At 43.4% G+C, this 17,640-nt stretch overlaps 1 protein-coding gene across 3 annotated transcripts in view; it reads left to right on the top strand.

The window, feature by feature from the left end:
- Nucleotides 1-17,640, top strand: part of SOX5 (SRY-box 5) — a 549,709-nt gene that overhangs the window by 12,704 nt on the left and 519,365 nt on the right. For all 3 annotated transcript variants that reach the window (XM_019544450.1, XM_019544448.1, XM_019544444.1), the window contains one exon: nt 6,663-6,717. The gene's annotated coding sequence lies outside the window, so the exon portion shown is untranslated. Of the gene's footprint in view, nt 1-6,662; nt 6,718-17,640 lie in introns of those variants that run through there.

The following is a 17,640-nucleotide window of genomic DNA, read 5'->3' as shown; positions in this document are numbered from 1 at the left end:
TCCAGCCACAAGAGATGCAGGCAGGCTCTGGGAGAAAAAATAAAGGATCAGTCCCCTTGCCACTTCTACCTTCAGCCTCTGGGGAAGGGGGGTGGAGATGAGCTGTCAAAAGGCTGCAACATTACAAATAACTATGTTGCAAACTAAACTACATGCAAACAAACTCATTAAAAAAAACCCACACATGTATAGTGTGATGCAATTCAACCACAAAAAGGGCCAATTTTTGTGATGTGTGCAAGTGCCACTGTGGCTCAGTTAAATTGCAGTAGAACCTAGATCATTCATACCTGAGTGATAATCCACTTAATTTGTAGCAGGTTTCCAAATATAGGAAAGACCTGTTCAGATGCTTTTACTTCAGCTGGAGCTCACTAGAGGTCCTACACAGCTTATAATATAAGTAGTGCCCTTTGAATTAAAATCTTTAGTAAACAGCTGAAACACTGCAGCGGTTCTGTGCAGTGGTTTGCTGCAGTTCTCTGCAGCCCTGGATGCTTCTCAACTCTTCACCTTTGCAGTGGGGTTAGGAATCTAACCTTGTGAAGTGTCTGGGTTCTAGTGTACTCATAAAAGACCACAAAAATCAAAAGCAGTCTTTTGTTAAGAAATGTCTATTCTATAGTTATTGTAGTGCAGTGTTGGCAGATCAAAGCCACATGAAATCTTTGTGGAAATCTAGATGCAGAATCTTGAAGCTCAGGATGGGCTACAAAACCACCCCAGGACGCAAAGTAAAGATTTGGGTAGTTAACCCACATTGAAGTCTCTGTTGCTGCACCTGGACTGCTAGTTTAATCTGAGCTGCCTATTTTAAAGCTAGGTCAGATAAGTCTTCAGTACACCTAATTCACAAGAAATGAAATGGAAGAAGCATTTAGGGCAGCTTTGGAGCATTAAATAAACTTGTAGCTGCATTTCAGCAGGAGTGAAGAGAACTTTGTAGAGCTTGCTTAATGGAAATGCAGTTTAGGGTTTAGGATTAGGTCTATAATTTGTAAAGTACTTTGGGATCTACTTAAATGGAAGACATTTGATGTCTAACTTAAAGCCCGCTTAAATCAAGGCAAGTCATAGAATTATAGAAAAGTAAGGGCCTGAAGGGAGCTCCAGATGTTATCTAGTCCAATCCCATGCCTGAGACACAATCATTCCTATCCAAACCATAATTTGACCATAAAACCAATAATCTAAAGTCTACATAAGGCTGCCATCAACCCTGACATAAGACAGACCTAACACCCTAATCTGCCATAGGTAAAGGAGGGGAACCACAGTAGCCAATGTCCTGCTTTTATGAAATGTTGTGAAGACATGCTCAAGAGACCCGAGGAAGAGGGCTATGTCCCTTGCTACAGAGGAAAGCAAGAACCCCTACAGTACATGCCAATCATGGAGTAAAATTCCTTTCTGATTCCAAATATGGCCACTGTTCTGACCCTGCGTGGAGGGGCAAAGTGCTTTAGCCAGAAACTTCCAGTCCTAGCAGGAGCATTGGCACATTGTCCCTTGGCTGTAGCCAACACTCAGTGCCTCTGAGGAAAGATTAAAAATACCCTTACACAAGTCTTTCCATTGATTTTTGGATTGTATTCTATAAAAATTACAACTGTTTTTATATTTTTTGAGACTCTGGGGTCAGAGTGGCTCCTAAAATGTTCACCAGTGTCATTTTCATTTATATTGTCATAAAAATTTCGTTTTCCTATTCAAGCCTCATTTATACTAATACTCTAACATAAGTGTTATATGGGAAAGAAATCTATCTTAAGAAACACAGATCTTAAATTTTAAAGACCAAGTGTCTTGGCAATTCTTTGGGGAATTCAAGTGGCCCCCAACTCTGAATTATACAATATACACTGTACTTTTTTATAGAAAGTATATCCATGGGATGACAAGTACGGATTTATTTGCCTAAGCCATTTAGCAGTGGTTGAAAAACCATGGAAATCAAACTCCTTGGACATGGCTGATGCTTCAGGAAAATAACTGCATGAGACCCTTTTCTTTGTGGGATTAATCAAAACTTTAGTGTCAGTGTGGAATACTTGAGAAGCACAAAGTGGCCTTCGGGGATCAGTAGGGTTGCTAAATGATATCAACGTGGCAGAGGTCTTTTACTTAAAAGGAGTACTGCAGGATTCTTGTTCCATTGGTCTCCATTCTCCACTGGTCTCCATTGGAAACTAATGGACTAATTGGGCTAAAATATTGTTCAAATGAAGCTGCTGCCCTCTCCTAAACTAAAAGGGGTTACTGAGCTTCTGTTGTAATTTAGTCATTCAACACAGTAGAAATGAAGAATAAATTAGTTATAAATATGTGTGGGCTGGCTTTTTGATATACCGTCTGTTCAGTATTATTTCCTACTAGATGCTATGCTGAATAATGGAGAAACACCATGAACTAGATAGAGATAGCTCGCACTGCAAAATTGGGACCTGCATTATACAAATTCCATCATTTAAAGATTTTCCGATTAGTACATCTTCTACATTGCATACATGGTCCTAAAAACCTCCAAGGGTGGAGATTTTGCCACCTCTCTAGGTAACCTGTTCCAGTGCTTCACCACCCTCCTAGTGAGAAAGTTTTTCCTAATATTCAACCTAAACCTCCCCTGCTGCAACTTGAGACCACTGTTCCTTGTTCTGCCATGTCACCACTGAGAACAGTCCAGCTCCATCCTTTTTGGAACCCACTTCAGATAGGTAAAGGCTGCTATCAAATCCCCTCCCAGTCTTCTCTTCTGCAGATTAAATAAACCCACTGGGTTTAAATCCTCAAGCCTCCTCTCTTTCCAGCCATGTGAGTGGGTCTTCAGCCCTGGTGATCAGGCACAGCCGATTACTTCATTAGCCACATAGCGGAATTAGTCCCAGGCCTAGTTCACGTGGGCTGTTTTTCCTTGCTGTCCTTCCTGCCTTGAGTCTCTCACCCCCATAGGCCCTTCTAGGATCAGGGGCTGGGATTTCCTGTTACAGGGTGCTTTTCTAATATAAAGTATTGTCCATTGTACACAGCAACAGCTGAGGATATCCAGGATAACTTTTTAAACACAAGCCTGCTGCTAATGGTTAAAAATATAACTACATATTTATGTTTAAGTGATCTGGGTTAAACAAGTACAGTCAGGCCTTTTTAACCTTATGGCTCAATGGAGTGCAAAGCATTCCACCTCTGCACATTCTCAGGATTTGCAAGGACAGGAAACCTAAGAACTCTGGTAGTGGTGGATTTTGGAAGAAGGAATGACTCTGCTGTCTCACTCTCTCACCCTACTGACCAGAGAACTCTTTCAGAGGCCATGGTGTAATTGAGTGTACAGTAAAATTGCACGGTTTTTATAGAGCTATTAGGATGCATGTACATGGGAATGATAGGGAGACAGTGCTATGGAGAGTAACTGTGGAATTGCACCATGGCCCTATGAATAAGGACTGTGTCACTAAGAGGTGGTATCCCTCTACTGCAACACGCACACACATCCCAAAAGCTGTTCCAGAGATTCAGTAGATTCTCATCCATACTCATAGGAGCAGAGGGGATGATCTTACCCTGGGGTACAATCCTGGCTTTATTGAAGTGAGTGGCATTTTGCCACTGACTTAAGAAGCAGGTCTTTCATTTCTCTTACATCTCTTTGACATTAAGAGTCCCTTTATTTGTTACATATTTTTCCACTGGTATTTTTACACAAAGTGGCTGGGATTTTCACAGTCCAAAGGGACCTAACTATTTCAGTTGAAGCTGGGTGCCTAATTTCTTTAGGTTCTTTCAGTGAATTCCTACCAAGCTGATGCAGTTATTATATTGCCTCATGTTACTAATGCCTCTGAATATGAATGATCAGACATACTAAAAGCAATGGTGTATGATTGTGTAGCCATTTATGAATTTATGATATTGCTCCAAGTTCTGATGCAGCAGACGCCCCACTAAACATTTATTTTGCAGGTTAGGTGCTTCAAACACAATGTGACATATGTAGCCTTAAAGATAAAAGATTTATTTTGATGGCTGGATGTGTTATAATAATAGCCACAGCTAAGAATTGTGAACTAATCAGGGATTAGATCCAAGAGGTCACCAGAGCAGCAGGGATAAATGGTCAGGAGAGCTAAGAGATATCTAACCTGAAAGAGGCCAGGTCCAAGTTAAAATAGATCATTAAAAACATTAATATTAATAGGACATTTTATTGCCTGACTGAAAATATGTGTTTTATATTTTACTTAATCATGAATGGGTCATGGTTTTGCTATGGATGTAGGGGAAACTTATGGCTAATTTGTAAGACAATGGGAAGAGGGGTGTACTTTGTGTTTTCATACAACAGTATAGGGTTACATATACCTGAGTAATCTTACCAATGCTCTATCAGGCTCCAAATATGGTTAGTATTAGAATAAAAGTACAAAAAAAAAAGGTTATTTGTTAGGTGTGCATATAATGAGCATGATTCTGTATTTCCTGTGTACCCAACACTTACTGGTAAAAGGAGTGGGGTTTTGGGTATATAAACATAGCGCAATTGCATTTGGCTTAATACTTACAAATCTGATACTGACGGAGTTAGGGGTGGGGTGGGGAGGGATGGAGCTTGTGAAGTTTAGAAATTGTTTTCAGGGAACAAAAGTTCTGCATTTTTATGTCAATACATAATATCTTACATGGCCTCAATTGTAACACTATATCTTACTCTTACATGATGCAAAGAGAATTAATAGTAGATTTTTTCCATCTCTAGCTGTGGATCCTGCATTTTTTGGGTCTGGTGCTTTTGCATGCTCTAATTTTATTTATGCAATTCAAAAGAAAGGTCCTAATTAATAATTACTAAAACAAAAAGAAAAAAGAAGACCTACATCTCTCCAGGTAGTGCTGACAATGCAAAAAGTGTTTTGAGGGGAAGTAGGAAATACATGGAGGACACGGGGAGGGGAAAACTGTAATTAACTAAAGGATTACAATTAGATCAAGTGGAAAAATTATTTTGGCAAATATTTTTTCATAGCAACTTAAGTCATCAATAAAGATTACAAGCAATCAATGTGGGTACTACTACTAATAGTGATCAAAGGCAGCAGACAGCAAAAGATAACTGGTATACAGACACAATGGAGTTCTGGTGAAAACATTACTTAATATCTCCTCCTCCTTGCAGTTTCCCCCTTCATTTCCCCAACATTTCTTGTTTTTTCATCCTTGAAATTTTTCTGTTCTGATTTCAGTCTTACCTTGTATGCTGTATACCCCATATACAAACACACACACACATGCATGTGTGCGTGTGTCGCCTTGGTTTAAAACTTCCTTCATTCTTTATTCAATAAAGAATATGTTTGCTGCATGATGCTTTACCATTGACAAGTTTCATCAACCTTCTTTTGAACCTTTACCTGTTCTGCTCCTCCTCAGTAGTGAGTGGGTAGCCCGTTCAAGTTGTATGATATTTAAATGTTACCATGGTGATGAGTAGTGGACATTGCCACCTTTCTCTCTCTAATTAAAGAACAGATGCAGGGATGGCTGATCTTGCGGTGACCCTCTTTAAGCTGACATCAACACACTAATTGTTTTCAATTCTTTTCTTTCCTCAGCAGTCTTAGCGTTGTCCTTTCTTGCTACCAAGGTCTTGGCTCTTCTTAGGTTAAAGAAGCAGTAACTTGTTTCAGAGCCTTCCTTTGGGAACTACAAGATGAAGCTGCTTCACAGAAGTGACTAAACTCTATCCCCTACATTAACAAATTGATAAAAAAAGAAAAGAAAAGAATGAATAGTTTTCCTAGTGATAAAAAGCTTCTGATGAATTCTACATGTGGATTTGTTTAAACAATATAAAGAAAAATGTTTGCCTTTACAATCCTAAACCTAACTCTGTCTTCCTTCTTAGAATGTTAGCTAAAGTCCATTGAATATAAGGCATCTAATAACTGTTTTACAAAAGAGATGGCTGTGGCTGAAACATGAAATGTAAGTTTGACAGGAAGTAGCTTCCTGACTTTTATTTCTGCCTCAGTCATTGACTCTCAGCATGGCTTTTGGCAAGCCATTTCAATTGTCTGCCTCAGTTTCCACACTACAAAACAGATATGAAAATCAAGCTACCTTGCTGTGGGAATGAGAATGAATTAATGTTTGTATAAAACATCCTATGAAAAATGACTATTATTAGGGTGGGCAGTGTTTATCTACAATTACTGCATGCCGGTGCCTGAGATTGCCATGGTTTTGCTTTACACTTAGAGTACAAGATAATATGGTGTATCTGTGTTAATGGTAAGTAAATTGTAGATTTCTTAATGGCTTCCCCTCTCCTGTCGGCTATTTACTGTCCCTGCCTTTAGCCACACTTGAGGCTAGAATTAATAGTCAGCAGACCAATTTAGTAAGGAAAAAGAGTTGCCAACAAGAAAATTAAAAATATTTGACTGATGCAGATGCAAAAAAAAGCAATAGTCTCAGACATCAGTCTGTGTGAATGATGAACACCAGTAACCTGGTGTTTGCCATAGGGTATACCTGGTTGCTAAGCTATTAATCAGCTACAAGATCATCAATGGCAAAAATCCTTGACATGTAGTAAGTTGTCTGAACTGTTCTACAGAGATGGAAGGGTTTATAGTCTTTGTTGTTGTTTTCTTTTTTATCTCTAGGCTGGCTTGAGGTGGTGCAAGATCTCGCTTTCACGACAACCCTAGGGGGCAAGAGGTAATTTATACATGTGAAATACATCATGTTAACACATTGACAGCACTCAGAAAATCGTTATTTTACTCTAGGTGCCAAACTATCTGATGAAGCTAAATTATTGGCATTTGGGGTCTTTGACCTAGTCTGTATATAATGCATCTGTTTTATTTCTTTGACGTTGTTCTACATTAATGTAAGTCATAGAAGTGGAACGCTTTGGGTTATCTGTAAATCGCCAAAACCTTAAGCTTAAGAGGACATAAAAATCTCTCAAAATACTAATATTACAGTGATGGAAAGGAAATGGAAAATCTTTACCATTTCAATGATCAAATCCTATGGTGAAGCAGGAGGTTTCATAATGCTGACCTCAGTGCACTTATCTACAAGCATTATTGTTTCTAAACTGAAGCAGTTCTTTTTAAAGTACAGCCAAAATATGGACTTGGTGAGTGTTTAAAAACATGAATGCACATATACGTTTCCTGCACTATGAAGTACACGAAAAGTAAATGCTATAAAGAGAAACAATTAAGGCAAGAGACAGATATTTCATACCCAAGCATAACCAGGACCTAAATACTATTATGCAGAGAGAGTGGTTAATTAGAGGTTTTATCATTATAGTAGTTCCTTTATCTGTTCAGGCAAGGTTTTCCATCTCAAAGTGCAAAAGTGATGCAGAGGGGCAGAAAATTTGGGCTGCATGTGTCCATTTATCATAGACATAGTTTTGGCCTGCAAAGAATGAGTCATGGGGAACTTTCCCAAAGATAGGGGGTTTTAGGGTCGAAGATTATATTTTGCTGCATTATAAGCAGAGATTGAGTTTTCTGTTTCCTACAGAAAAATGGGGGAAAAGGCAGATTTTACCTTTTAACTGAGAAAAATGCAGATTTCTTATTTTAATGGGGAAACATGTGGATTTTCCACCTTTGCAAAGAACTTTCTGCAGGCTGGTAGAGTTCCAGCCTGCAAGGGGCTGGGGAACTGGGAGGGGAGAGGTCAGGCAGGGGGCACCATTTGCATGTACACGCACATGGCTGCCAGGCAGCCTGGAGAACAGCTCCCACAGGTAAGTCTGGTAGGGGGGAAGATTGAGGCCCCCATAGGGAGGGAGGAGTCAGGCAGAGCAGGGCTGGGGCTGCTGCCCAGCCAAGTGGTATGTGGGGCTTGGGGCCTGGGCCCAGAATGTATGGCCACAGAGCCTGGGTCAGGAATGGGCTGGGGCCATGGGCAGCTCATCCGGGGTGGGGAAGGGCAGGTTCCCCACTACTGCATGCATGCCCAGGGGGGCAGGGGAAGCATGTACCCCCAAGATCTGTGTGCAGGCTGGGGGTGGGTGCAGGCTGCCCACTACAGGCTCAGGCTCCCCACTCTGCTGCCCTCTCCCTAGGACCTCCAGGGCCCAGTGGGCAGGACCTGGCACACCAGGGCAGAGTGGAGCTGAGTGGGGAAGCTCCTTGCTACTGCAAGCCCCACATTGCCCTGGCAAGGCAGCCCCTGCCTGCTGGGCAGCAGGGAGGGGCACTACTCCATGCCACCAGCCCCACTGTTGTGGGGCTTGCTGTGGAGCTTCCCTGTCCCAAGGAGCTTCTGTGTCCAGCTCTGTTCTGCCCTGCCACACTGGGTCCCATCCACTGGGCTGTGGAGGCCCCAGGGGGAGGGCAGGAGGAACCCAATCCCACAGTGGGCAGTCTGCACCCACCCCCACTAGTGGGTTCTACTCACGTTATGCCGCCTACAGGGGAGGGGGAGTCAGGGCTCTGTGCTCTGCTACCTAGTTGGGCCACAGCAGCCACCACCTTCCACAAGTGACAGCTGGGGCTCAGGAGCTGCTGTGGGGTCAGGGGGCTATGGAGCTGGGTCCTTGGCCCCATAGCCCTGGCAGCTGGGAGTCCCCGCTGGCAGGGCTGGTGGGGCAGGGGGCTGTGAGTGAGGGGCAAGGGGCATCAGCATAGCCAGGGAGCTGTGGGTGGGGTGTGAGGGGGACCAGCAGGTGTGGGAGGCTCTGGGTGGGGAGTAAGGGGCAGCAGCAGGGCCAGGGAGCTGTTGTGGCTTGGGAATGAGGGGCCTGGACTTACATCCTGGTGAGTAAAGGTGGCAGTGGGAGTTCTGATCTTCCATGATAAAGCCCCCCCCACAAAAATGCCAAAACTTATAGGTATTTAGAATTAATTTTATTGCAGTGATTGTAGCATTGGTAGGCTTCCAGATTTCTTTAAAATTTTAAGTATATCAATAAAATGTGTTCAACTGATATCTAGATACATAGTGGAATTTCATTTTAATCATGGATTTGGGGTTTTTTATCAGAGAATTTGTGAAAACCAGAATCCCTGATTATAAGTATAGGGGCAAAGTGAAAAGCTTGGATTCCAGCACCAACATTCTCCAGAGCTTGTTTGGATGCATAATTATCTAATAGCAGAATTTGAATGCTTGGAATTTTAAATTTTCAAGATCAAGTGAGTAAGGAGAAGTGTAGTGACTGGAATAGCTGGAAAAAATGTCCTTCAGTTTATGTGCAAAACAGTAAGGTTTTTCCTGCTGACCAGGATGCAAGTCCAGGCCCCTCATTCCCCAGCCACAGCAGCTCCCTGGCCCTGTTGCTGCCTCTTACTCCCCACCCAGAGCCTCCCACACCTGCTGGTTCCCTTCACTCTCCACCCACAGCTCCCTGGCTATGCTGGTGCCCCTTCCCTCACTCACCTACCCTCCACTTGTTGCAGAATTGCAAACATTTTGTTTAAAAATAATAACAATATAGTCCTGTGCTGATAGGTTTAAATGAGCAGTTTCTGACTTAATTTACTGAGAGAGCAAGACCACAGAGGGAACTGCTCTGTGTTGTAATGAAGTGAGGAACATAAGGCCCAACTGTTGTATTAGGACAAAATATTAATAGGCCAGTGTATTCTGACTCAATCTGTGCTCATCCACATTAAGCCTCTTTACAAAATACTTATCTGAAAGGGCTTGGCTCTGGGCACCAGTGCCCAAAATGTTTTCCCCTGCTGTGTGTGGCTTTTGTTGGCAAGTTACTGGATCCTGGATGCTTACATTATTATGCACAATGATTTGCTGATTTTGTTGGTTGGAGCTATGTTTCAAAGGTAATTCCAGAGAGTCAATAAAGTAACCATTTGTTTCCTCGTTACTCTAAAACCGAGCCATAGTAAGTAATGCTTTAACTCTTAGGGTTGAATTTTAAAATACTGTGGCTTAAGTTTCAACTGAAGTATTTTAGCTGCCTTCTGTGTACCTGTAAATCTTATACCTATGTTTCCTCAAGGTGATGAATGGAGCATGTGTAGCAGATGGCGGCTTGCTTTGGTAGTGGAGTTCCAGTTGCTTTTTTTTTACATTTGCATTATTGTAAGATCAACACTGCTCATTACCAGATTTTTTGTCAGTTTCTTGAGAGGTCCCTTGAGTCAGGTTCTCTAATTTAATATCGTACCTACCTCATGGAGTTCAAAGATCACAAAGCATCTGGTCAATGCCATTGGCTAGCTCTATTCCATATGCCATAATGCAGTACTGTATCTTCTATTCTCTTAACTGTGGAAAAAAACACTTAGCAATAAAACCAAAGGGTAAAAAAGTGTTGGTTGACCTCCAAAGATTTGCAGTTTCATAGTGAGAAGATGCTACTTTATGTATGTTTAATCAGGAAGAGCATAGGGATCTGGTGAGAGCTCCTGAGAATTTATAACAGTTGAAAAAGTTAGGCTAGTTTTATATAATATAAAAGTTTGCTAATGGCATCTGCAATATGATATTCAGACAATAGGCTAAACTACACATAGGGCCAAAACTATCTAATAGGACTGTGCGAAAAACCACCACTTTGTTTCAATTTCTGTTTTGCTGTTTTGACAGGACAGTGTTTTGTTTTGAGTTTCTTTTCATTCCAAAAGCACTGTTCCATTTTGTTTAGTTGAAACTGTTTCCATGTTTCAACGTTTTGCCCATAGGCTATAATGGGGAAGCATGAAACTGCTTATAACATTGTCATTTCTTGCCTTATTCAGATGAAGCATGCAGGAATAGTAGCCCATTCTGAGGCCATAAAGCCTGCCAAGTTTCAAGCAGTTAGGTGCAGGGGTTTCTGGAACCTGCACCTCAAAGTCTTGAAAGCAAAACTTGTGTCACTTGTAAGTGTGAAGCCACAGGGGGGTGACAACAGTAGGCATGGTAGCCCCTGCTGAGGCCACAAAGCCTGCCAGGTTTTAAGGAGATAGGTGCAGGGGTTTCTGGGAAACTTCACCTCAGGCTGCTGAGAAGCAAAACTCATGACGTGGGTGACACTCTGTGTGTGTTAAGGTGTGCTTTCACTGGTGCTGGGGCCTCCACATGACCCAGTAGTGTGCTCCAATGAGGACTCCTCCTCCCCTACAGCCTCAGTTCAGTCTACCACTTGAAATGATAATAGGTAAAATAATAACTTAGTGAGCAGCAGAACAGTAGCACCAGCAGCATCTCAGGCGGCCAAACTGTAACAGAGCCTTTCTTTCCTCTCCTGCAGGAGCTTCTTCTCCATAAACTGCCAGAGAACTCTCCCTGCCAGCCCCAGCCCTGGGGCTTAGATGTGCCCAGGGGTTTGCGTCCTTCTGGTTAGGTGCTAGGGGTGTTGGTCTAAGGACATGGCACTGGCAGACAAGGTCCTTTGGGTCAGTCTAATCTGGTACCTTTTAGCAGACCAACTGAATAGTTACAGAAATATATCTTAGCAAGCTTTCAGGTTGAATAACCCCTCATCAGGCTGAGGAAAAATCTGCAGTTGGTGTGTGTGCTGTTCCTGGATGGAAGGAATAATAAAGAAGCCAGAGGCTGGCATGTAATGCAGGCAAGAAAGATAGTCAGTGAAAATGAAAATAGAGGTGTTGGGGTAAGGGACAGGCTTGGGGGGGGGGCAGGGAAGGGGGATGTAGCAGTGCAGGTAAAAGTGGAGAGGTATCTGGGGAGTCAGATGCCCAGCAGGTTGTAGTGTGTCAGAATTCCAATGTCTATACTGAGTTCACGAGTTTTTGTACTTAGGAGGTTGATGAAGTACATCATAAGCTCATTTGTGAAAAGTGCAAACAAGCACTGAACCTTGCTAACCTGATCACCAGAAGCCAACTTCCTACAGCCCAAAACACACTGAATGGATCCAGGCCATGCCATGACAAGACATGCAAAACCTTCCAACAATATATCCAGTCTGAAGATATCTTCACAGTACAATACATATCTCCATCAGGGCACCAAGTACCCTGATGGAAAATACATGGCAACACCAAGCAACAACTTGATGCCAGAATGAGTCCACACCAAAAATTTATCAAAGACAACAACAGAACACCACCTATCTGCAGTGTCTCAGGCCTGATCCTCAAAGGAAATCTTCCTGTAGTGGAGGTGGAGACTGGCTGGTGGATGGAGTGCTGGCACAGGACAGTGGCTCCCCCCCTTCCACGTCCCCCTGCCTTCACCATTCTGCCTCCATGGCTGTCTTCATCAGCACTTCCATCCACTGATCCAGAGTTTGGCTGCTGCATATGCTGCCCTTCATCCTTGGGTCACACATGGCGGCCAGCACGTGGACTCTACTGGACCACAAGGGATCAAGCCATTTCCTGATGCCTTCCTTCAGCCACCTCACCAGTGCCTGCATGTCTGGTGACAGCAGCTTGCCCCACCCAAGAACATTGATCCCCTGGAAGCTCTCCATTTGGCTCTGAAGTTCCCTCACTACGGGGATCACCTGGTTTAGGAGGGTGTTGCCAGCATTGAGGGTCATGGTGTCCTCAAGGAAGGGCTTGAGGACCACCAAGATCTGGGAGATGGTATCCCACTTAGCTCTGTTAAGGTGGCTGGTGATCCCAATCTCCCCAAGCAAGGCCATCTCACGGATGGCCTTCTGTTGCTCCACCAGTCTCTCAAGCATGAGGTATGTGGAGTTCTGAGTCTCCACATCCTACGTGATTTTGTGCTGAGGGATGTTTAGCTCTGCCTGTTTGTCCCACAGCATCTTGCCCCCCTTAAATGCTTCAGTGGAAATAGCCTACCACCATCCTGCATTTAGAAATAAGCTTGCCGGTGGTGTTGGCACCATCACCAGCAGCCCTGTCCCCCTTCCAAGGCATCCCTGACAGTGAGGTGGAACTTGTGTACCACACAGCAGATGCCAACAAAATTGGCATCATGGACTGCCTTGACCATATTGGCCCCATTGTCAGTAACCATGAACCCATGGAAAGCATGAGCTTTCCCTGCCCAACGAGCCACCCCTGCACCAAGCAGTTCATGGCCCCCATGATCTCTGTTGCCGTGTGGGACTCATCCAACACCTTGGCTTGAAGAAGAGCCCACCAACGGCTTGACTGGTCACATCAGTGCCCTGCGAGGGAAAGGTAGGCATGATCCCCACCCTGGCTGTCCAGATGCCTTGCTCAGCTTCTCCCTCAAGTACTCCCTGCATGCCTCATATAGGGAAGGCACCACTGTCCTGCTGAAGGTGGTGTGTGTGGGTACTCGGTATGATGGAGCCACAAGCATCATGAGTCACCTGTACCCTGGCCACTTAACTAAGGAGAAGGGCTGGCCATCCACAGCAAGCATCTCCCCAATACTCTCAGAGTTCTTGCTTACCGTTGCAATGCACCTCCCTTTCTGTCTGCCTCACTGTTCCAGGGTGGCCTGCCTCTGCTTTGGTGGGATGAGGGCTTTGGATCAAGATGGGGACTTCCGTTTAGGCATGCTCCTGCTGGTGCCAGGCTGAGGAGGAGCAAGGGCAAGGGGGTGGTTCCTGTGGAAATGCATCAGCATCCCCATGGTGCTCATGTGTTTTGTTCCCTTGCCTTGGTTGATTTTGGCTCGGTAGTGCAGGCAGATAGGATATGTGGGATTATCTGCCCACTCAGAATAATCTCAGACCACACTGCCTGCTTACTTCTGGGGTGCAGGTGCATGAGCAGATGCTGCAATTTCCCCCTCTTCAGCAGGCAGAGGCACAGCAACAGGAGGAGCGGACTCAGCTGAGCCGCTTGCCTCCACAACCTCTACCTCTGCCTCCTCTGAAGTGCCTTCTGGGGACTTAAACCGCTCCCTCTACCCACTCTTCTGCCCCTCCCTGAAGGCTTGCCAGCTGCCTTTCCACCATGCTTCATGGTGTATTTCATAGTGTCTTGTCTTTATAAAAATATGTAAATATATATGTGCCTTCCTATATAAATTGTATAGTATGATATCCAATATAATTATGAAATTGAAGAGAATAAATTAACTAATATAATAATAAAATAAAAGGGTCTAGAAAGAAAGTAAAAGGTATTGTGGAATCCCATTTGCTGGGCTAGCAAGTAGGAAATCAAATAAATGGTAGTAGTAGCCTTTGTTATCCAGCACTCCTGAGCTGCTAGAAGATAGCTCAGTAACTGTCAGACCCCAAGGCAGAAAGCAGGCCAGTTCAAACAGTGCTACCTTTTATGCTGGTTTTCCATCCCTCCCTCAGTATTTCCTCAATATTATGTATCTTTATCCTACAGCAGAAAACAGTATAAAGCATGAACTCACAAGAGTGAAACTCTGCATATATCATGGGGTCTATGGGTGTTTTGGCACTCCTTAGAAGGAACTGCAAGGCCTTCAAGTATTCCACCATTCATGGTGTCCTGGGAAAGAGAAGGTCCAGCTGAGCTCAATAATGGCTTTGGATTTCAGGGGTTAATTCCCAGCCAGGGTTCAGAGGCCCTAACCAGCTGGGTCCTAATGAGATAAATCTGAGTCTGTCGGTTCAGCATGGTCAAGAAAGAAAGGCAGAATAGATGGATGGAATTATGCTGACCAGAAGTTAGGGCAGGAAACCTGGAGGAAACATAAGCATTGTCTTGTGTGTTTTGTACCACACTTACTGGTTTTATTTTTGGAGTTTTTTAGTGAAGCCAAGCAGCTATTAACCACAACCATTGCAGTAAAATGTTAATCACAGAGAATTGTTGGGTTTTTGGTTGTAGCCGTGTTGGTCTAAGGACATAGGCAAGCATGGTTCTTTGAGTAGATGTGATATCTTTTATTAGACCAACTGAGTAACTGGAGAAAAATTCTTTGCAAGCTTTTGGGTGCAATCACCCTTCTTCAGGCAGGGACTCCCTATACCTAAAGAAGGGAGATTGCGCCCAAAAGCTTGCAAAGAACTTTTTTCCAACTACTCAGTTGGTCTAATAAAAGATATCATGTCTACCTTGCCAGCCACAGATAATGACATTTTGATTTCAGCTGAGCCTCCGCTGAACTTTCTGGGTTCTGGATTTTTTGTTTTGTCTTAGACCAAGCGTAGTAGGTATGAAAACAACCCCTCAAATCAGCCTCTTATTTCATTCTTTCTCTTCATATCTCTAAAGCTGTGGTGATTTGAGCTGTTTTCACCATAGACTGTACTTATATTTTTGCTAGACTGGGGGAGGATAATTTTGGAACAGAAATAAAGCATGGTTTAGTCCAGTCTAACCTACAATATCAGTTTTTGATTTAAATGTCACATAACTGCCTCTTCCAATACCATATTTTTTTGTACAGTAGATAGGATTGCACTACCATGCAATATTTTATTTTGCCAGTTTTAGAACAGTTGTAGTAAAAAAATAGATCTCCTTCTGGTGTGGCTTACACAATTTGTCTGCCTTCAACGCACCCTAGACACATATACTGTATAAAGAGGAAATACTATTGTTAGGGAACTGGACTCCTAAAATTAAGTCTCTGGAGCTTTCTTTTAAATTGTGTTCTGATGGGCTCAGCCAAAGTGGCTTGCTTAGCACCCTACCTGTGTTATTCAGACATTTGTCAGATATTTTATTTCATTTCATTTCATACATCACAAACTACCAAGGCAACCTTGTCATTGCAATTTCCACACCCTTTCTTTTTCTTTGTTCTGTATGTCAGTGAAATCTTATCTCTGCAGTCTTCTGTCATAGGTTAATAGTCTGGAACAAACTTCATTTAAGACTCTTACATAACAAAAGAAGGGGGAATTACAGAAAAGAAAGTTGGTGGCCATAACCACCATTACATGAATCATATCTTATGGGTGCTGCCAGTTATGAAATATCAACCAACTCTGAAAGAGGAAGAGAAGAATAGGTCTCTAAAGATTCATTTGTTCAATTAAGATTCCTGGCCAAACTCATGGGATGTAGTCCCAAAGTTAACACCTAGATCTTGCCACCTGCAAAGTGTGAAGTTGTTAGGCTTGATGTCTTGGTTCAGTTTATTTTATGGATGGACCAAAACTATAACTTGCAGGCGAGGATTTGAACTTGTTCAGTGTTTGCAGTGTGTAAGTCTGAGGTTTGGGGTTTGTCCTTTAGGTTATTACTAAATATGTTGGATGTGAATCCAAACTCCTCTAAAGTTTGTTACTGAAAGTTTTTGGTTTCAGATTCTTGCAAAAATAGGATTTTTTGCAACATTTTCATTGCTGTCTGGTTTTAGACAGGCTTGAAATGGTTTAAGAAAAAACTTCTTCCATGAAAATGGAGTACTGTCTGCTTCCATTTAAACTAAAAAGTAATAAGATGCATTTTATTATAAAAACAAGAAGTTAACTCATGTTTTTAGACTTCAAAGAAGTCTGCACTTACTATTATCTAGACTGGCTTCCTCATCCTTTATTTGCAAGATCATGTGCTTTACTAGGGTCGCTGTTGCAGCTTGAGGTGTGCTTTTGACTTGTTTTAGTTCCTCTTGAGTCGAAAAACTTTAATTATTTTGGTATCCTTTAAGTGACATGTCCAAAGTCCTGTACCTCTTTTCAGTGGAACCCCACAGTCCAAACTCTTTCCTCTTTCTCAACTATGTTTGATATGTCTACACCCTTTTTCTCCAGGGGCCTCTGACTAGCAGCTGATTAAAGTGACTCAAAAGGGTTCTATCTATGTATCTAATAACAGAGGAGACAAGTAAAGCAACAAAAGGTCTAGCTGCCTTGTTTCCACCTACTGTAGTGGTTTTCAAATATTTAGAATTATTTCATATCACTTCTGCTGCTATGAAACAGAGGAGAGGACAGGGGCATGGACTCAGTCTGCTGAGGTCCCTTCCAACCCTAATATCTATGCAACTCCTACAGCTTCACATCAGCTCATACTGCCTCCTAGCCTACTCTGCCATTATTCCCTTGTGCCCCCAGTATCGTTGCATGTATTGTTGTGGCCTTGAACCTGGAGCCTCAGTTTACCTGATACAGCCACTCAGCCTCTTCTGCCATCTCCTCACCAGAGCATTCATGCGGACACAGGTGGCTAAACCCTCCAGCTGGGCCTAGCCACATGCACGCTGTCTGCCACCAGAGTAGCCAGCCAGGGTCAGCTGATCCCTCACCCCTTCCAACAGAAACCCCTGGCCAGGAGAAGGCTGTGTCCAGACAACAAGGTTCAATCTTGTATCTATACTGCTGCATCCTTGGGTTGTGCTGCTACTGGCTTCCCAACAGACTTTCCAGGTACCTGACCCAGCTTGCCCATGGACCCTGAGTTTGGCCTGACCATTGAGCTACCTGACCAAATTTTGGGTTGATTTCTAGGATACCTGACCTCAATCTGTGGCTCATCCTCTGGATCTTTGTCTTGGTTCCCTGGACAGATCTTCTTGCTTCTGTATACTCCAACTCATAGTTTCATAGTTTCTAGGGTCAGAAGGGACCTGAGCAGATCATCTAGTCCGACCCCCTGCCACGGCAGGAAAGAGTACTGGGGTCAAACGCCCCCAGCAAGATGTTCATCTAACCTCCTCTTGAACACCCCCAGGGTAGGAGCCTGCACCACTTCTCTTAGAAGTTGGTTCCAGACCCTAGCCACCCTGACCGTGAAGTAGTGCCTCCTGATAGCTAACCTAAACCTACCCTCTGCCAGCTTGTGACCGTTATTCCTGGTCACTCCTGGCGGTGCTCGG

The sequence above is a fragment of the Crocodylus porosus genome, unplaced genomic scaffold (genome assembly GCF_001723895.1).
Source record: "Crocodylus porosus isolate Cpor-Errol unplaced genomic scaffold, CroPor_comp1, whole genome shotgun sequence".
NCBI lineage: Eukaryota > Metazoa > Chordata > Crocodylia > Crocodylidae > Crocodylus > Crocodylus porosus.
The sequence above is the reverse complement of the archived record's forward strand: the minus strand, read 5'-3'. Positions and strand labels throughout refer to the sequence as shown.